Source organism: Zophobas morio, unplaced genomic scaffold, assembly GCF_036711695.1.
Source record: "Zophobas morio isolate AGI-343-1 ecotype UQ-CSIRO unplaced genomic scaffold, CSIRO_AGI_Zmor_V1 ptg000009l, whole genome shotgun sequence".
NCBI classification, from domain to species: domain Eukaryota; kingdom Metazoa; phylum Arthropoda; class Insecta; order Coleoptera; family Tenebrionidae; genus Zophobas; species Zophobas morio.
Window position 1 is genome coordinate 3,419,148 of NW_026972114.1, and position 22,760 is coordinate 3,441,907.

A 22,760-nucleotide genomic window follows, 5' to 3' on the forward strand; every position below is an offset into this window, starting at 1 on the left:
GGGCAATGACAAAACTGTAAAAGCAAACACGAAATTTTTGTGAATGAGTTCAACTTGTTTTTTGAACAAAAGAACAATGAAATAATACAAGCTTTTTCTTTTTGTGGCGGTACAAAAATGCATAATGCGCCAGTCGCTTGTATCAGCAAAAAATAATAAAAGTGCCTCTGGTTGACGCATTTATCGTGGAATATTAAAAAAATCTGTTTTGAAATTTTACACAAAACAAATCACACAAGTTGCATTCCTTTCGTTGAATAATTATACAAGTCTCCAGCGTAAACACTTAAATAAGTGACTAATTTGACATTTTTGACATTATGTAGCTTCTATAACGTGGAAAAATAGGTCTCCCATTTTTATCTCGGGGTAATATGTCTGCCTGTCGGTCTGTCTGTCTGTCTGTCTGTCTGTCGTTCTATCCGTTCACTGTCTGATTGTTTAATAAAGGTTATGCATGACTTTTACAGTTTAATCAAAGACATGACAAATATTTCCATGAACTCTAATCTGAAAACTTTTTGATCGCCCGTCATTAACCTTCGTCCTTTTTTAAGGTCTCATTAATGAATATTTTAAACCGCGAAAACACAGTAATGTCGTTTGCGCGATTTTTGCTTCTTCTGATCTGGCGGCGCCGTTTTTAATTCAAAAAGTAAATTAACCCGAGATCAAAACACAGTAGACTTAAAATGATGATCCAGCGAAATGACGGCAAGATTGGAGTGAATCAAGTGTTTGTGTAGTTGACACCCTTTGGAATCAGATTTTCCCGGCCCTTTTTATAAGACGTTCGAGAGGGTGTTGCAGATCTGCAGGCAGTCGCCAAGCAAACCGCTCGTCCTAATGCGTCTTCAAAAGAAACCGCTCTTTTTTATTATTTTGCCCTCGCTCATCAACAGGTATTAGATTATCCGTCTCCTTTTCCGTGTTTGATTTCCCCGATTTAATTTTTCCTGCGCGGCATGCATACATGTGGAAATGCAAATGTTGAAAAAACCGTGGGGTCGGAAATCCTTGAGGGCAATCGGATTTAATTCGTGCTATTCTTGGGATTACAGACAAGTAGGTTAAAATGAAATAAATAATCGCAAATGGAACGGGAATTCTGGAGGGCAATTTGCACTTTGGAAACCGCATCACGTAGAAATCTGTACGTTTGGAGCGGTGACAACAGCGCGGTAGATGTCAGAAAGGGATTTAATTAAGGCGGTGTAAAAAGCCAACGTCTGGAGATTCTGACAGATAAGACGGAATTCGCACTCTAGGAAGGCGCGACTTACACACACGGTACGGAGGGAAAAATTTCACCCTAATGGCATCAGGAGTTTAAATTAACCGTTTCGTAATATTTTAACTTTATTAACAATTAATTGTGGTTTTGATTTTATTATTTGCCACGTAGGACAATTCATATTACTGAAACATAGTTACTCTAAAGTCTCAGAGTTGACACATTTTTTTTATTGAAAACACTAGTTTATGTTAATATGTCTTAGCGGCTAGTTTTTTTCCAAGTAGAGTTATAATAACAATATAGCTAGTTACTAAATTTGTTAAAAGAATAGCGCACGTAGTAATGGAAGAACTCTATTTCAGAAGGTTAACTTCAGTTGTACCTAATTTGAGGTAATCTTTGAAATGAACACTGAATTAGTAGTAGCCACTGGACAATTTTATTAAAAGTGCTATGCTTAACGTAAAATCCTCTGAAGCGAAATTTGGCTATTTAAGTAATATTGAGCATTTAGAATTATATTTTTTCGTTTTTGGAATGGGTACGATTTTGAAATAAAACTCGAAACTTTTTGTAGACCTTAGATGAAAGAATAAATATGTACGAAGAAAATTTTACTCAAATTAAAACGTTAATTTCCCATTTACAATTTTAACAGAAATTTCCAGTTTTTGTTAATGAAATTTTGTTCCTATTTTGATTTTTCCATTTCTTGACTTTCGACTGTTTCGATTTTTCAGTTTTTCAATTCTTCACTTTCCCAATTTTTTAGTTTCTCGATTTTCAATTTTTCGATTCCTCAATTTTTCGATGTTTCAGTTTTACGCTTTCTCAATTTTTCTCTTCAATTTTACAATTTCTAATTATTCAATTTTTGACTTTTTAAAATTCTAAATTTCTCGATTTTTCAATTAATCGAGGTTTTAATTTTTCCATTTCTTAACTTTAGACTGTTTCGATTTCCCAGTTCATGAATTCTTCAATTTTTCGATTTTTCAGGTTTTTAATTGATCAGTTTTTAGATATTTTCATGTTTTGAGATTTTTTAGTTTTCCCATTTTTCAGTTTTTTTTTTCATATTTCAGTTTTTCGAAATTCCAGTTTTGGATTATTTATTATTCAATTTTCTTTTCAATTTTACGGTTTTTAAATATTTCGATTTTTAATTTTTATTAATTTTTGACTTTTCTAAATTCTCAATTTTTCGATTTTTCAATTAATCGGTATTTTGATTTTCCCATTTCGTGACTTTCAACTGTTTCGATTTTCCAGTTCTTCAATTCTTCAATTTTTCGATTTCACTTTTTTGATTTTTCGATTTCTCAATTTTTCAATTCTTTTTTCTCAGTTTTTGGATATTTCACTGTTGGGATTTTTCAGTTTATTTATTGTTCAATTTTGCGATTTCTCAATTTTCCGATGTTTCAATTTTTCGATGTTTCAGTTTTACTTTTTTTCAATTTTTGACTTTTCTAATTTCTCAATTTTTCAATTAATCGATGTTTCGATTTTCCCATTTTTTGATTTTCGACAGTTTCGATTTTCCAGTTTTTCAATTCTTTAATTTTTCGATTTTTCAGGTTTTTAAATTTTCAACTTTTCGATTTTTTAAGGTTTTGATTTTTTCACTTCACTTTTTGATTTCTTGATTTTTCGATGTCTCAATTTTTCAAATTTTTTTTCCCAGTTTTTGGATATTCAGTGTTGGGATTTTTCAGTTTATTTATTGTTCAATTTTCCGATGTCTCAATTTTCCGATGTTTCAATTTTACGTTTTTTCAATTTTTCTCCTCTTCAAATTTACGTCTTTTAAAAATTTGGTTGTCACAATTTTTCAACTTTGACTTTTATAAACTCTCAGTTTATCGATTGTTCATTTATTCAATCTTCAATTTTTCAATTTATTAATTTTTTGATGTTTCAGTTTTTCAATTTTTTAAGGTTTTGATTTTTCAACTTCACTTTTTGGAGTTCTTGATTTCTCAGTTACCCAATTTTTTAATTTCCCAGTTTTTGGATATTACAATGTTTTGGGATTTTTCAGATTATTTATTATTCAATTTTTCAATTTTACAATTTCTCAATTTCTAGATTTTCAATTTTTCGATGTTTCAGTTTTACGTTTTTTCAATTTTTGACTTTTCTAAATTCTCAATTTTTAGATTTTTCAATTCATTGTTCGATGTTTTTTTATTTTCCCGTTTCTTGACCTTTGACTGTTTCGATTTTCTGGTTCTTCAACACTTCAATTTTTCAGGTTCGAGAATTTTAAATTTTTTAAGGTTTTGATTTTTCGACTTCACATTTTTGACTTCTTGATTTCTCAATTTTTCAATTTTTTAATTTCCCAGTTTTTGTATATTTCCGTTTTGAGATTTTTCAGTGTTTCTTTCAATTTTTAATTTTTCGAAATTTCAGTTTTGGGATTTTTCAGATTATTTATTACTAAATATCTTCAATTTTCCAATTTCTCAATTTTCCAATATCCCGATTTTCACTTATTCGATTTCTTATTTTTCGATGTTTCAGTTTTACGATTTTTCAATTTTTGACTTCCAAATTTTTCAATTTTCCGATGTTTCAATTTTACGTTTTCTCATTTTTTGTCTTCAAGTTTGCGATTTTCAAGTATTTCGATTTTTCAACTTTTGACTTATTCAAATTCTAAATTTTTCGAATTTTCAATTAATCGATCGATGTTTTGATTTTCCAGATTCTTGACCTTCGACTGTTTCGATTTTATTGTTCTCCAATTTTGCAATTTTTCGATTTTTCAGGTTTTTGAAATTTCAATTTTTCCATTTTTTAAGGTTTTGATTTTTCGACTTCACTTCTTCGACTTTTTGATTTCTCAATTTTTCAATTTTTTAATTTCCCACTTTTTGGATATTTCTATTTTGAGATTTTTCATTTTTCAATTTTTCGAAATTTCAGTTTTGGGATTTTTCAGCTTATTTATTACTCAATTTATCAATTTCTCGTATTTCAAATTTTTGATTTCTCAATCCTCCGATGTTTCAGTTTTCGTTTTCTCAAATTTTCTTTTCTCTTCAGTTTTACAATTTTGAATTAAGTCGATTTTTCAATTTTTGAGTTTTCTAAATTCTTTAATTTTTCGATTTTTCCGGTTTTCTAATTTTCAATGTTTCGATTTTTTTAAGGTTTCGAATTTTCGACTTCACTTTTTTGATTTTTCGATTTCTCAGTTTTTCAGTTTTTGGACATTTCAATTTTGGGATTTTTCAATATTTCGATTTGAGTTTTGGATTTTTCAATGTATTGTTTTTTTTCGATTTTTCAATTTTTCGATTTTAAAATTTGAGGTTTTCCGATTTTTAATAATAATAATAATAATTGACTTTCTATAGGTACATAACATAACCCAATTATAGAAAATATAAAAGAACATATAAAAGATTTCTCGAATTTTAACTTCTGTTCTTCGATATTTCAATTTTTCAAGTTTTCGAATTTTTCAAATGTTTCGATTTTTCAATCTTTCAAATTTTCGAAGTCTCGGTTTTAGATTTTCTGTTTTCCAATTTTTCGATTTTTGAAATTTCCGATTTTTTAATTTCTCATTTTTTAAATTTTTGGATTTTTCAGTATTTTGATTTCTCGATTTCAATTTATGACTTTTGGATTTTTTATTTTCGCTTATTCGGTTTCTCAGTTTTCCATTTTTTCGGTTTTTTATTTTTCCGCTTTTAGATTTTTCGATTTTACAATTTTTCAACCTTTAATTTTTCGTCTTTTCGATTTTGGCCTATTTCGGTTCCGTAATTTTACGATTTTTTAATTTTCCAGTTTTTGGATATTTCAGTTTTGGGAGTTTTCAGATTATTTATTATTCGATTTCTCAATTTCTCGATTTTCAATTTTTCAGTGTTTCAGTTTTACGTTTTTTCAATTTTTGACTTTTCTAAATTCTAAATTTTTCGAATTTTCAATTAATCGATCGATGTTTGATTTTCCAATTTCTTGACCTTCGACTGTTTCGATTCTCTTGTTCTCCAATTTTACAATTTTTCGATTTTTCAGGTTTTTGTATTTTCAGTTTTTCGATTTTTTAAGGTTTCGATTTTTCGACTTTGTGATTTCTCAATTTTTCAATTTTTTAATGTCCCAGTTTTTGGATACTTCAGTTTTGAGATTTTTCAGTTTTTCTTTCAGTTTTCAATTTTTCGAAATTTCAGTCTTGGGATTTTTCAGATTATTTTTTCTCTTCAGTTTTACAATTTTGAATTAAGTCGATTTTTCAATTTTTGACTTTTCTAAATTCTTTAATTTTTCGATTTTTCAAGTTTATGAATTTTCAATTTTTTGATTTTTTTAGGTTTCGAGTTTTTGACTTCACTTTTTCAATTTATTAGACTCTCAGTTTTTGGATCTTTCAGTTTTGGGATTTTTCAATATTTTGATTCTTCGAATTTTCGATTTTTCAATTGGATTTTTCAGTGTGTTGTCTTTTTACCTTTTCGATTTTAAAATTTTAGGTATTTCGATTTCTCGATTTTTTACTTCAGTTCTTCGATATTTCAATTTTTTAAGTTTTCGAAATCTTCAAATGCTTCGATTTTTTAATCTGTCAATTTTTCGACTTTCCGGTTTTAGTTTCTTTGTTTTTCAATTTTTCGTTTTTTCAAATTTCCGATTTTTTAAATTTTTTATTTTTTATATTTCCCGATTTATCGAGATTTGGATGTTTGGAAATTTTGATTGTTCAGTTTCTTGATTTATGAGTTCTTCAATTTATGACTTTTCCATTTTTTATTTTCACTTATTCGGTTTCTCAGTTTTTCCATTTATTTCCGCTTTTAGATTTTTCGATTTTACAATTTTTCAACCTTTAACTTTTCAATTTTGCTCTATTTCGATTTTCCAGTTTTTCCATATTTCGATTTTCAATTAACCGATTTTTCAATTTTTCGATTTTTAAATTTTACTTTTTTCGATTTTTCAATTTTTCGGTTTAACGATTTTTTTGTTTCGAATTCCTGGTTTCCTTGGTTTTTCGATTTTTAGATTTCTTGATTTTTCAAATTTTCTATTTTTTTCTCAGTGTTAATATCATACAATGTATCGAAAATAACCACAAAAATTGTCATTGAAAACATTTAAAAATTCATACAGAGTAGAACACAAAATGTATGCAAAATATAAAAATAACTACATTTTCCCGAAAAAATCCATTGGATTATTACGATTTCAACAATATTGTTAATTAATTTAAGACGTTTTGCTAGTATAAAATACAATTAAAGAATTCTCAGTTAAACAAAAAAATAGTTGCATGTCATAATTGAGTGAAACAGTGTCCAAACCAATCAAATCGCTTCTGAACGCTTAGAGTTGACAATGGCCTGAGCGCGCTCTAGTTTGTAGATCAAACCAGTTCTCAGGCGACGAATAAGTTTTTGTCTTAAAATTATTATTTAAGAAGTATTTTTTTCACCAAAAATTTACAATACGTATAAAAAACGTCCACAAGTTGAGAAAGAGGGAAATCCAGCGCTAACTAGCATAAAACACAGTTCTTACTAAATATTTAAAATAATTTAAAATGCATTCAAGGATGTCGCTTTTGTTGGCGGTAAGTAACACCATGAAAATTGGACATAGATTCCTCACATAAACTTCTCAATTTAAAAACCCGCAGAAAGTAATTTTATGTTATTTCGTCGCCCGGTTTTACCGTACCCAACTTAATTTTTCCCCATAATAGACCCTCGAGCGGTCACCCTCGTTCACAGAACGAATGTTTCGGTTTCGTCTGGTGCAAATTCCGCGGGATCACACTCAACTCTCGTAAATGTAGTGAAAATTAGCGGCGTTTCCATCAGAAAGCCTCTCGTTACGGATCACCCGGTATGTAACTAGGGGTTCGCCCTCACCCGACATTCCTGCATCAACGTGAAAGAATCCCGGGGTTCTAGTTCGTTAGTCTTCCGGAGATCTGACAGTTCCTTATTGAAAAATTGGCTGGCATTCGGGTCGATCGAAAGTAATTAATTATTTTTGGCGTTATCGAGCGGAGTGTCTGGTTCGCTTTTACGTATTCGAAGCAGTAAAACAAATTTTTGGTAGTCGGGTTTCGGGTTCGTAAATATGGACAGACTGTTATATTTTAGGCAAAAATAATAACACAAAAAAAAGTAAAGTATCTATCAAAATTTTTATTGCATATATTTGTATATGTATTTATGTTTATTTTTTTCATTTCAACAACTTGAACAGCTTTAGTAAGCTGTAGATAAATTTGTTAGATCTTAAATTATTACTGGTTTTATTAGCATAATAAATTAATAATAATAATCAATATATGAATGTAAAATATTGTATAACATATTGTCATATGAATGTGCCATAATCAAGCATTCGGTGATAAATAAAAAAGTACAGTCGAACAGCTTCAAAAAATTATAAAATTTAGTTTACTTATTTAATAGAAAAATCTATTTATTTTTATTTGAAGATGACCCCTATGAGCTAAAATTAATATGTGTGGATATATGCATGTTTCGGTTGAGTTTTTTCATTGCAAAATTTTGTGATTACGTCACCCTTTTAGCAAGGACACGTATGTCAATTTGAATTACTGCAATACTGTTAACAACAGTACTAGATCTCAAATTTTTGTGAAGATGTGATCAGCAATAAAAGATGTCATGCCATTCATTAATTTTTTTGAGTCACCTTGTATAAGCAATTCTATAATACTCTACTCATAACATAGTGCACATTTTATATCTATTCGCTAAAATTTTGAGATGACGTCATCAATTTTTTTTTTGTAGGGGATAAACGGATAAATTTTGTTTAACGATTTACTATGGTTAAGACGTTTCCAAGATCTCATCCTGAAATCATCCGAACAGCGAAGTCCTCAAATCCTCAGAACACAATAATCCTCAAATCCTCAGAACACCAAATTCCTCAATTCCCCAGAACACCTAAATCATCAAATCCTCAAAGCACCAAAATCCTCAAATCCTCAGAACACCAAAATCCTCAAATTCCCAGAACAGCGAAATCCCCAAATCCTCTGAACTCGCGGCATCAATTTTTTTATAATTCCTACCATTTTTCTAGAATAGCACATTGAAATATGACACTTTTTTGTATTTTTATTTCAATTGCATTTCAGACCGGATATTTTTAAAAACTTGCCAGGTAACTTATAAAAGCCCTATATTTTTGGAATCAACACGTATTGCCCTAGAATTTTTTCAGGATTTTAGAATAACTTTTTCTAAACCAAAATTTTTCAATGTGAAAATTTTCGAAATTTTTTACCATCTTCGAAACCTAATGAAAGCCATGTTTTTGTACATTTCGAACTCTAGAAGTCACTTGCTACCTCATTTCTCCGATAACTGCTACTATTTTTCCAGAAATATGAGTTTTTTGGATTTCTTTTCAAAAATTGCATTTCAAAGCTAATAATTCTCAAATCTTGCCCCGACACCATAAAAGTGCTGTACTTTTGGAATCAATACGTCGACATCTATACCCCAGAATTTTTTGAGAATTTGTAGACAACTTTTTTAAAACCAAATTTTTTTATTATGAAAATTTTGGAATCCGTCACGTTCACATTCAAAACTTAACTAAAGACGTTTTCTTGTACATTTCGACTTCCAGAAGTTATTTTCAGCCTCATTTCTTCCCGAACTACTACCATTTTTCCAAAAACGCCCCTTGAAATATGACAGTTTTTTTGGCTGCTTTTTAAATTGCATTTCAAACTGAAAAATTCTCAGATTTTGCCCCGACTACATAAAAGCGTTTTTTTTTTTCGGAATCACCACGTCGAAATACATATTCCAGAATTTTTTGATAATTTTTTGACAACTTTTTGCAAATCAAAATTTTTCAGTATGAAAATTATGGAATTTGTTGACCATCTTCCATGTTTTTGTATATTTGGAACTCCAGAGGTTACTTGTGACCTCATCTCTCCGATAACTGTTACCATTTTCCAGAATTGCCCATCGAAATATAAGTTTTTTGATTTTTTTTTTTCAAAAATTGCATTTCAAAGCGAATAATTCTCAAATCTTGCCCCGACACCATAAAAGTGCTGTATTTTTGGAATCAACAGGTCGACATCTATACCCCAGATTTTTTTGAGAATTTTTAGACAACTTTTTTAAAACCAAAATTTTTTATTATGAAAATTCTGGAATCCGTCACGATCATATTCGAAACTTAACTAAAGACATTTTCTTGTACATTTCGATTTCCAGAAGTTATTTTCAGCCTCATTTCTTCCAGAACTCCTACCATTTTTCTAGAAATGCTCATTGAAATATGATAGTTTTTTTGGTTGCTTTTTAAATTGAATTTCAAATTGAATAATTCTCAGATTTTGCCCCGACCACATAACAGCGCTTTTTTTCGGAATTACTACGTGGAAATACATTTTCCAGAATTTTTTGATAATTTTTTGACAACTTTTTCCAATCCAAAATTTTTCAGTATGAAAATTGTGGAATTTCTTGACCATTTTCCATGTTTTTGTATATTTAGAACTCCAGAAGTTACTTGTGACCTCATCTCTCCGATAACTGTTACGATTTTTGCGGAATTGCCCATCGACATAAGTTTTTCGATTTTTTTTTCAAAAATTGCATTTCAAAGCGAATAATTCTCAAACCTTGCACCGACAGCATAAAAGCGCTATATTTTTAGAATCAGCACGTCGAAATCTATATCTCAGAATTTTTTTTAAATTTTTAGACAACTTTTTTCAAACCAAAATTTTTCAATATGAAACTTTTGGAATTCTTTGACCATCTTCTAAACTTAATTAAAGCCATGTTTTCGTACATTTCGAACTCCAGAAGTCACTTGCGACCTCATTTTTCCGATAACTGCTACTATCTTTCCAGAAATATGAGTTTTTTGATTTTTTTTCCAAAAATTGCATTTCAAAGTGAATAATTCTCAAACCTTGCACCGACAGCATAAAAGCGCTATATTTTTAGAATCAGCACGTCGAAATCTATATCTCAGAATTTTTTTTAAATTTTTAGACAACTTTTTTCAAACCAGAACTCCATAATCCTCAAATCCTTAGAACATCAAAATGCTCAAATCCTCAGAATAGCGAAATCCTCAAATACTCAGAACTCCATAATCCTCAAATCCTTAGAACACCAAAATCCTCAAATCCTCAGCACAGTGAAACCCTCATGTCCCCAGAATACCAAAATCTTCAGATCCTCAAAATACCATAATTCTTAAATCCTTAGAACACAAAAATCCTTAAATCCTCAGAATAGCGAAATCCTCATTTCCTCAGAACTCCATAATCCTCAAACCCTCAAAACACCAAAATTCTCAAATTCTCAGAACAGATCTTTTCTCCAAAATACGAAGATGATCAAATCCTCAAATTCTCAGAACACAAAAATTCTCAAATTCACAGAACTGCACTACCTCAAATCTTCAGAACTCCATAATAATAATCAAATCCTCAGAACAGCAAAATCCTCAAATTCTCAGAACAGCGAAATCCTGATGTCCCCAGAATACCAAAATCATCAGATCCTCAGAATACCATAATCCTTAAATCCTCAGAACACAAAAATCCTCAAATTCACAGAATCCCATAATCTTCAGGTCTTCAGAACTCCATAATACTCAAAACCTCAGAACACCGAAATTCTCAAATCCTTAGAACACCACAATCCTCAAATCCTCAGAACAGCGAAATCCTCAAATCCTTAGAACACCACAATCCTCAAATCCTCAGAACAGCGAAATCCTCAGTTCTTCAGAACTCCATAATTGTCAAACCCTCAGAACACCAAAATCCTAAAATCTTCAGAAACCCTCTTTTCCCCAAAATAGGAAAATGATCAAATTCTCAAATTCTCAGAACATAAAAATCCTCAAATTCACAGAACTGCACAATTCTCAAATCTTCAGAAGTCCATAATAATAATCAAATCCTCAGAACACCAAATTCCTCAAATCCTCTAAACAGCGAAATCCTGATGTCCCCAGAATACCAAAATCATCAGATCCTCAGAATACGATAATCCTTAAATCCTCAGAACACAAAAATCCTCAAATTCACAGAATTCCATAATCTTCAGGTCTTCAGAACTCCATAATATTCAAAACCTCAGAACACCGAAATTCTCAAATCCTTAGAACACCAAAATCCTAAAATCCTCAGAAACCCTCATTTCCCCAAAATAGGAAAATGATCAAATCCTCAAATTCTCAGAACATAAAAATCCTCAAATTCACAGAACTGCACAATTCTCAAATCTTCAGAACTCCATAATACTAATCAAATCCCCAGAACACCAAAATCCTCAAATCCTCTGAACAGCGAAATCCTGATGTCCCCAGAATACGAAAATCGTCAGATCCTCAGGAGCCAATTCCAAGTTGGTGGCGCAAGTCACTGGTGCAGCGCAACTTTATAATGCTAATTTGGGTATCAAATGCTGGTTGCTAGGGGTGACGGAATAAACAAGCGCAATTTTTCGAGATAAATTGCGCCAACTTGCACTGCCTACTAGAGGTGCCGCAACTCCATGGTGCAAATTTCAATGGAAAATTCGAAAAATTGCGCTTGTTTATTCCGTCACCCCTAGCAACCAGCATTTGATACCCAAATTAGCATTATAAAGTTGCGCTGCACCAGTGACTTGCGCCACCAACTTGGAATTGGCCCCTCAGAATACCATAATCCTTAAGTCCTCAGAACATAAAAATCCTCAAATTCACAAAATTCCATAATTCTATCATTCTCAGAACTTCACAAGAGTATTCGGTTTCAATGTTAAATTGCAAAATATTGTTAGGTTGTCACACATTTTTTTTCCAAAAATCTGCAGGTCTACGACAAAAGATGAAGACGGATTCATAAACCACACTTGTAGGAGTATGTTATTACTTATAAAACTTAAATAGCATATATTGGGCAATATTGTAAGATGACAACTTTTAGGGAACCGCAAGGGGATAAATTTTGATTAACGATTTGCCATGCTTCCGATAACCTTAAAACGTTCAAAGATTTCAGAGCATTGGGTGTTGCAATTTCAAAGTTAAATTGTAAAATGTTTAACAATAAACACAAATTCATAAACTACAAGTGGAGGAGCAAAATTGTTATTTAATTTCATGAAATTTATAGGAATTATACATTTTGTTTTCTTGTAAGGTAGCAAAAAAAAAGATCAAGATTATAAGTACTAGAAATATTTCGATGCAATATTTTATAATATTCTAAATTGTGAAATATCTCAGGGGATGGACGGTTCTTCCTAAATTACTTAAATTAAATAAACTCCCATTTGAAATTTTAACATATATATAGTAATAATAACTGGCAGTATTCAAGATTTAAATTTTAAATATCGAGTCGCTTTGGAAATACCAGCGAAATGAATGTCGTCATGGATTCAAAACGGCAAAGGGGATTTTATGCTGATTTTGTATTACGTTCTACTCTATGACTCCAATTTTGGAACGTTTAAACTCGGACGTTCCTCTCAAAGCGACGTATGTGCCGAGCGATATTTTGTGTTTTTGACCATTTAACATGTGTTTTATGTGTTGGGGAATTCGATTCACGATGTACTCGGTTGGCGAGAGCGCAGTTCGGCCCAAGTCTAGATTGACAAAATTTTCCTGTCATTCGTATTTCCTCCTGGTAAAGGGATCTTTCTGGGGTTAGCCAGTGCCGTCTGTCACGTGGTGGAAGTATAGTTGTGGAATAATATCTGAAGTAGCGGCCGCAGGCGCCAGCGGACACAGCATAGAGACAGCGGGCGTTTGTGGGGGCACCGCGGCCTGGTTGTACGTAGCTGTGGTTAGTGCAAAGAAACAGTTCGATGACAGTTAAATAATTTTGAAGGGTTAAACCTTCTTTTTTCCTGGCCTGAGAACCAGTCGTGGGGGTCTAAGCCACTATGACCTCTGGCTAGAAAATAGTGTCCTCCTTGCTCATACAAGGTTCCGGATTCTGGCGACCCTAATTTGGGGACTCAAGGCTCTTATCAGTCTAGTTCACAAACCCCTTTATGAAAATATTCTACATCAACGTGAAGCTTATGTTGACTTCATCGAGAGACCTATTACGATACCTGTGGCTGTACCTGATAGGACTATACTGTCCACCACACTTTCTCCTGACGAAGGTAAAACTTACCAGCCCCGGTTTCCCGTCGGTTTAAGTCTCTGACCGTCTGATTTAAACGCCAAGGTGTGGTTTATTTAATCAAATAGTAACTTACTAAGTTTTGACTTTTTACAACTTTCTACAGATTTTTGCTTATTGAACAAAGCTCGTTTAAACACCCTACCCACATTGGTGAGATATTACTTGTCACAGATTTTAATGAATATTTGACGATATTACAACCACTACATCACAATTTATGAAACAAAGTTTCATGATAAATTTGATCAAAATCATGGCAAAATCCGTAAGGTAAAACATGCCACAATAATAAACCACCAAGTTAGCGCCCTTTCGAAAAAGTCCACTAGTTAATAAGTTACGAGATCGTCTTTCCCAGCCCCGACGCGATACGTATCCATTCAGCTTCCGGCCAGGCAAGCAAATTAAATTTAGTAAAAATTTGCAGCGCGGGCTGGGGTCTGTCGGGCGCATATTGGTCTAGCGTCCCTTATGTGTGTCCGCCACAGATTCCAACTCCTAATTAAGACTGGTGGTAGGGGGGCCCAAGGAGGGATATTGATCAAGTCGGCAGCGGGAGCGACAAGGACCCAGCATCGACAAGAAGGAGCGGCGAGTTATTATTTGGGCGACCGCGTTCGCTGTGTTTGCATGCGCATGACTTTCTAGTGAGAAAATTAGCACTGCTCCGGCTATCGCGACTTCGGGCCCGGAACAAGGTTGGAGATATGCGAGGACTTGCGAATTTTCGTCTTGGATGGACGGCTGCTGGACCGCCGTTCATTAAAAATTAAGATACGCCCATAATGAGAGATTTGATTAAAAACGCATTAGGGTCTGATGTGTGTGTATTATCTCGTTTATTAAGGGGAAATCATTAACGCGGCCGGAGCGGGTGGTGATGCTATGAGTTTCGGAAAGACCGAGTTCAGCAGGATCGGAAGATCCTGAATATATGGGGACAGTGGGTCGTAACTACGATTTTTAACATTCCTCATAGGAAACTTCTGAGTAACTTAACTTTGGCTCGTGGGACGTCCAAACTTTCAGTAAAGACACAAAACCAACATGGTAAAACATATCTTAAAGGATAATTATAGGAACTGCTCTAGATCTGTATGTGCCGCTATTGATAACTGAGCACGAGAGGATATTAGTGGGTTATTAGAGAACTAGATACCGGGGGATTTTTTTTTTCTAATTACCAATAATATTTTTTCAAGATAAAAATTCAGTTGCTTCTCAACCACAGTGATGGAGATTTCGGGATCATCGAACAATTAAAGAATGACATGGGGGGTGGGTGTGCGGTATGCAGATGAACAGATGAGCGTGTAGCAGGGGAGCAGGCGGTAAATGGCAGCGGATGATTGATCGGTGAGCTAATTGGATGATCGATGGGTTTAGTTCATCAAGTGCTCTGCCATGCCGCCCGCGCCCACTCTCTTCACGGACACTCTCAGGATGGAATTGGGGCGCGTAGAGGTAGACCTTTTGCGAATTTCCCAAAATCATAAACTCATCGGAACGAGTGCTCGCTCACAAATATCTAACGCTCTTATCAGTCGCGTTTTATTGTATAGAAGGGCGCAGTATCTTTCACTCGTGATTTATATTTGATGTTTCGATGTAGTTGTTCTCCCTCGATCGTCACTGCAAGAGATTTTAGAAATCTATAATTTTCATGTAAACTACTTAAGTCTGTTGTGACACAGTGTAACAGCTGTCAACCCTTATCATCCGCAATACACATTTTTCTTCGAATTGTATTATATTATTTTGAATTCTTGCTATGTCAACCCTAAAAATTTTAAGCCTGTGGTAGATACTATTTTTAAAACCAACTTAGGGTCAATTTCTACTAACCAAACACCAGCTTGTACACCCTCTGAAACTGATAAATCATATCTGCCCAAGACCCAACTATTTAATCGACGTAAAATTATTTTACTGACTGATGGTAAGGGACGTAATTGTGTCAAATTACTCAACGAATATCCATCACACAATGAATACGACGTTTCTTCCATAATCAAGCCCAATGCATCTTTTGAAAAGATAGTTGTCGATAATATTTCGACGGTTCACTGTCAAGACTTCGTTATGATATTTGGCGGAGATGTAGAAGTATCGAGTGGCAAAATACTGAATCATGATATCTTCAACGACTTAGCTTCTGACAAATTTAAAAATACTAAGATTATTCTTATTAGTTATCCATTTTCGCCAGATCGTCCCGTCTTAAACAAATTTGCATATGAGATTAATTGTCAATTACATAAAATGACAACATCCAATACGCATAATAATATATTTTTCCTTGATGCAAATAAATTTATATTTAGACAGTTTCAATCTCATATTTCCATCAATGACGCTACTAAGAGAACTATAATATTTTCTCTTGTTAATTACTTGTCTCGAGGCAATGTTGATGCCCTAAATACTGCGCCTATTTCTCCGATAAAATGCCAACTTTATACTTCAGTTCCTAGAAATGAAATATTTACCACTTCAATCAATAATAATTCAACTTCTGTGCACAGTAAACCTCAGTTTTTTCGAGTCGGTTCGTCTGCGTTCCCAAATTTTGAGTAAAAATAACTCAGTTTCACGTCTAACGGCATCCAATTCTCTAATTCAAAACACTTCACTTAATAGTACTTTCACCACTACGACTCTGAGCTTTTTATATCAGAATGTTAGAGGCTTAAACTCCAAATTTGACTCATTTTTAAACAACTTATTATCTTGTGTTGACGAAGTCGACGTTTTAATTCTTACTGAAACATGGTTGCATGACGACGTTGCAAATTCAGAACTATTTCCTGACAACTATTGCATCTTTCGCTGTGATCGAAAGTATAAACATCTGGGTGTTGTCAGAGGTGGCGGAGTTTTGATTGCCATCAATAACAAGTTTTCGTGTTGTACAGTTGACGTTTCCAATATTACCAACGCTATTCCATCCATCGACTTTGTGGGAATTGAAATCTTTCTCTCCAATTACTTGCATTTTTTTATCTTTACTGTTTATATCCCTCCATCTGTATCTATTACTGATTATGTGCATTTCTTTGATCTCGTTAGCAGTCTTGATCAAATCCATAACAATCTTGTTCTCTTCGTAGGTGATTTTAATACTCCTAAGTTTGGATCCGAATTAAACAATAACTTCAGTCACTGCCTTAATAACTTTGTATCAATTTGCGGTTTCTGCCAGTATAATCATATTCTGAATAACTACGACAGTTTGCTTGACCTTATATTTTCTACGTTTCCCTGCACCGTTTTGAGATCTGATTTTTTTCTGGTACCAGAAGATCCACTTCATCCTACATTATTATTCCATATTGATTTGGTGCCTTGCAAGAAAAGTAGCAATTTCTGTTTTAACTCTGATGACGCTGGTTTTAATTTTAGAAAAGCTGATTTTCCTTGCCTTTATGACTTATTATTAAATTATGACTGGTCCAGTATATACAATTTTAGCAATGTCGATGACGCCTGTGAACACATGTACACTGTCTTATATTCTCTATTTGATTTGTGCGTGCCCAAAGTTGGCTCTTCCAAGAAAACACGACGCATATACCCTCCTTGGTTCCACAAAGAAATTATTAAATGTCTTGCGTAGAAAATATGTGAAGACTCATAAACTGTACTTTGATGACCAGTTTCGGAAACTTAGATCTGATGCTAAGAAACTCATCACTAACGCATATACCGAATACCTTTTGCAGATGGAAAAGAACATTACCCTGGATCCAAAAAAGTTTTGGTCCTTTGTCCGCTCAAAGAGAGGTGTTACGCGTATTCCAGGTACAATGTTTTACAACGATGAATGCAACTCTGATCCTAATATTATTGTCAACTCCTTTGCTGATTACTTCAAAAGTGTTTTTATTGACTCTTCACCTCTCACAGACGATGTTATTTTCACGAAGGTTAACAACACAGTATCGGTTACATATATATCTGAAGATAAAATTATTGGAGAATTGAAGCGTATGAAGAACTCTATGACTTCTGGACCTGACAGCATCCCAAGTTTTTTATTACAAGATTGTGCCCATGTTCTCTCTAAACCGCTTTCACATATCTTTAATATTATGTTAAAGTCATCTACATTTCCTAATATCTGGAAATTGGCACAAATCTGTCCGGTACTAAAGAAAGGGGATCCCTCCCAAGTCACAAACTATAGGCCCATATCCATATTATGCAATTTTTCTAAAGTATTTGAGAGCATCTTGTATGCTCGTATTTATACTTCTGTTAAAAAATATATTTCTGAATATCAGCATGGGTTTATGCAAGGAAAATCCACCATTACTAATCTAGCATGTTTTTCCCAGTTCGCTTCTAATGCGCTAGATAGAAATAGTCAAGTTGATGTTATATATACGGATTTTCAGAAGGCCTTCGATCAAATTGATCACTACGTCCTGCTTAAGAAACTTGAAACCTTTGCTTTCTCTAACTCTCTTCTTGCTCTTCTGAAATCTTATCTTCTCAATAGGCGTCAACAAGTTGTACATCGTAAATTTAAATCTATAGTTTTTGTTTCAACATCAGGTGTCCCCCAAGGATCCAACCTTGGACCCCTTTTATTTCTAATGTACATCAATGATTACTGACGCGCTGGAACCCTGTAATAAATTGCTCTTCGCTGACGATTTAAAGATCTTCATGGAAATCGGGTCAATTGCTGACTGTGTCACATTACAAAATTGTCTCAATGTTCTATCCAAGTGGTGTAGTTCTAATCGTCTTCGCCTAAATTTATCTAAATGCAGTATTGTATTTTTACAAAAAAACTCAATTACAATATATACCCATATTCAATTGAAGGAACAGTATTACACCGCAATTCCAATTTCAAAGATCTAGGTATCCTGTTTGATGCTCAACTTATGTTTAAAGAGCATATATTTAATGCTATCAATAAGGCATTCAAAATCTACGGTTTTATATATAGAAACTGTCGAAATTTTACCAATTTGCCCATTTTGAATACCCTGTTTTGCTCATTGGTGCGACCTCACCTTGAATATGGTGCGTTGATCTGGTACCCCATCTATAGAACATATAATATGTCCATTGAAAAAGTGCAACGACGTTTTTTAAAATTTCTCGCCTTCAGAATGGACGGTGCTTATCCTGTACGTGGCATCGATTACAATATTCTCTTGAATAGATGTCAATTTTCTTCTCTAGAAACTCGAATAATGTTAACAGTCTTGCGTTTCCTATATAAGTTAGCTCATGGTAAAATTGATTGCCCCTTTATCTTGGGTTCCCTTCGGTTTAATGTTCCTCGTCCTGGGCTGCGTTATGCTCCGTTGTTCAAGCTCTCTTACAGCCGTACCAATGTAGCAGTCAAAGCTCCAGTAGCAGTATTGATGTCCACATACAACGTTCTTTGTCAAGATTGTGATTTACACCATGACCCAATAAATTCGATTTTAAATCATGCTCGTGCCGCTTTAAGTGTTGTGGAATCGTGAAACGTTCTGTTGTCTCTATTATGTATACTCTGTTATTTTATTGTGTTATTCTATTTTATATTGTACACTTTGATCTCTGTAACTGGGTTTTTACCTGTAGAATGATCAATAAAGATTAAAGATTAAAGATTAAAAATTTGATATAACCCTGAAGACGTCCTACAGTCCGTATCCAATAAGTGTCTCGTTCGATCGCGATTTCGTTTATTTATACTCGAATGTAAGAGAATTATCTTGGCAAGTTCATTATGTCAGTTGTAGCTATCTCCTGGCAACTATATCAATCTTAATTACACAATGAATTGATGTGATTGGTCGATGCCAGGTCGTGAGGATAATCTAAAGAAAATAAATTAATCTCGATCCTCGTCCGGATTGCGGCAGCCAGTTCTCGAGGCCTTTTTATATTCCAATCGTTTCCGGAATTTTTAAAGGGGAAGTGATGCCATGCGAGGAGCAGTTATCAAGAGCACTTAAACTCGCTTTTATTACTCCCTGATAGGTTGTAAAAGGGTTACTACGAGTGATAATTCACTATACTGCACCTCTGTTATAACACCGCAGCCACAATAAAACCAAATCGGAGTTGATGCAAATATTTGACTTTTTTCGAAATTATTGCTACCCTGCCGTGTATCAAAGTCGCCATAAACTGGAAATCTTCGCATATGCTTGCACCTTTGGAGTGCAATCATTGGAGATAAAAATAGTGATAAAGATTAATTTTTGTGTCACTTGACTTAGTACTTATGTCAAAGTACAGCGTAATTAATTTCAATGAGCCGAACCCGGAATCAATTAAGGCATCCCCTCAAGAATAATTTTCATCCGTCAAGCGTCCACTGTCCCACATAAAACTCCCGGTCGAATCAACAGCCGGTCCAGTCCTGCTCCGAGTTAATTAAATAAATTTAATGAAAATGTAAAAAAGTCCTTTTATAAAGGCATAATCCGTGGGCGGCCTCTAAAATTAACCATCTCCCATTATGTTTAAATACATGGCCACTTTTAAAATAAACAATCCTCTTAATCATGCAAATCCTCTTTAAAAATGATTCGGTGCCCCTTTCACGACGGACACCGTACAAAAATCCTTGAGCTCGACGTTCTTGCTCCCGTGCATTGTTAAATTACTATAAATTATGGAGTGCGTTCTCGCAGAGCTTTTAAGGGCTGAATCGGTAAAGTAGGGGAGTCCTTTTAATGCTCTTACGGCTTTCAGGCGCGGATGAAGAGGACCGTCAACCTGAGACGCATCTCAAACATCACCAACGATAAAATTAAAAAAGGACGTAACAAGCGGTTATTAGTTCTTTGCCAATGACGAACCCCGAAAATCGAAGAACATGACACGAACGAAAGGGAAACACCTCGATAATTCAAACAAATCAACTCTAGCAACAATGTGAACAATAATGTCAGTGTGATTTTTTGCTTAGAATGTTTATTAACAGTTTGTTACCTTCGGTGTGCCACACGTTTCCATATTGAGACCATTGATTTTCGTCGTTAACATTAACACATGTCATTGTTATATATTATAACTTGTTCTTCTTTATGATACGAGTGTTCTAAGTTGTTATTTGAGACGACCCATAAGCTTGTGAAGATTCAAAGCATTACACGTTATTACTATTATTATTATTACTAATTGAAAAGAAACTTATATCTTTATCGGTAGGCTTTTAGCTTTTAACATTGGTACGAAGCTGAATAAATTTTATACAAATCAATAATTTCATTCCGCAGTTTCTTGTGTTAAGACATAACGTAAAAAATGTATTAATTACAGATAAATGTATCAGACTTTGACATTTTTCTGTTAAAATTAAACTAGGTTGGAAACAACAATAAATTTTGGCAAAGAGAACGGTATGTAATAACATTACAGACACCAACACACCTTAAAAGCACAAACTTAATTTTATTTTGTATCCTAATGGACCCTACTTCCGTTCTACCACCAAGAAACTCAAATGTAATATATTTGCTTCGCATCGCTACCTCTTTATTATTGCCTACCGTCTACCAGATATAATAAACGGGAGCATTATATAGGAAATAATTCCGTTGCGTCTTTTAATTAATTAACAACAATTTATTGCTAGAAAAAATTCATGTTTCTTGTGGACTCGGGGAAGGCACTTAAACTATACAAGGACGAAAGTGCGGCGAGACGAGTATATATTTTCTAAGCAGCATGTATGAAATAGTAAATTATCAAATCGTTTGTGTCTGGTGCAGCCGCGAGGTCGTGGATTCTCTATCCCATTAAACAGCTCTGGCTGGAAACAATCAGGCAGTGAATTGATTCGCATTGGGGGTCCATTACTCCGATTCCACCGCCTTGAGACTACTGTTTCCACATCTAATACAGTTAGCTTCAAACATTGCAATTTCTTGCCGAAATTGCAGTTAGCACATTTTAGGTAAACATTGTTTAATTCGCGGGTGCAATCGGAATCGAAAACCCGCTCCCCAGTCTCTGTTATCTTTAATTCCGCGACTCCGCCAGAATGGCTGCGTAAATGACGTAATAAATAAACAGAATATGGCACTCATTTAGTCGGTTTAGCATCAAAGAAACCGCTAATAATGAAGCTGTCTGCTATTGTCTTCGGTTCATAATTTACTCGAGGAACGCTCGCGGCCAAAGATGGTAGGAAATGTTTTTTGTCGGCGCATTCGTCTCCGACAGATTTTTGATTAAATAGTACACACGACACGCAAAATTGCATTAAACCTCTCCATCCATAAGATATATATGCCTCGTTTTAAACGATCGTTTTTTATTTTTTTTTAGTGTCAATATCTGGTTACCTTCAAACGATTTGATCACCGTGAAAATGAGGTGCACATTAATTCTATCAATGTGGGACTAGAATAACGTATTTATACTATGGTACCGTGATTAGTGCCTGTATACACTAAAAAATTCAAAACGCAATCCATAATACAATACATATCACTCCATATCAGTCTTTGATATTTTCTAGCACTATTTTTTTTTATTAAAACATAGATGTTTGATTACTAGAGCGCATAGGCTGTTAAAAAAAGAAGCGCTAATCGTAATCTTTTTGCTGTACTGTTTGCTATAAGATCTATTTCTTATTTCAGAAGAAATGAGAGAACGGGTGGGTAGGGCTAAGTTTACCATGAACGGGGGGTGGGCGGGGCTACGTTTAACTTTTTCTTTCAGAGTCTTTTATAAGCAAGAAATAGCTCTGCTCACACACCCCCTCTTTATTCCGGTGATTGCTCTTAATAAAATTAAACTTGAAGAAACAAAAATGGTAAAATCGAAACATTGAAAACCCGAATGATTGAAAAAATTAAGAAAATAAAAACTGAAACGAAAAACTGAAAACTCGAGAAACTCAATACGAAAAATTCAAAATCCAAAAAGTGAAAAACATCACATTGAAAATAGTTATTTTTGTTACAAGTACCTAAAACATAGTTTTTTGGGACGAATTTTGCTGTTTCCGGACGAGCCGAAGGCGAGTCTGGAATAGCAAATGAGTCATAAAAAACGTTTTAGGTACGTGTTACAAACAATATTTTTTTGTTCAATCTCCCAAAACACCTTAAAAACCATTCATAAAAACGACTAATTTTGACAAACGAAGCAAATATTTATTGAAAAGTGGGCTAGTGGGCTGCCACCATAGTAACTACAGTGTTTTGTAAACACGAAAAAACCTGACATTTTTTTGCACAAAATGCAGAATCCCGCACATATTACGAGAAAAGCAAAAGAAATCGTACTGGATTTGCTTCCAGCGAAGTCTCGGCAAATGTACGAAAAGGAATATCAAATATTCCTACGATGGAAATAAGA

General features: G+C 33.8%; 1 protein-coding gene across 1 annotated transcript in view; it reads right to left on the minus strand.

Moving 5' to 3' along the window:
- The window catches only part of LOC135125676 (uncharacterized protein), a 381,416-nt gene that overhangs the window by 98,708 nt on the left and 259,948 nt on the right, over window positions 1-22,760 (minus strand). The window lies entirely within an intron of this gene.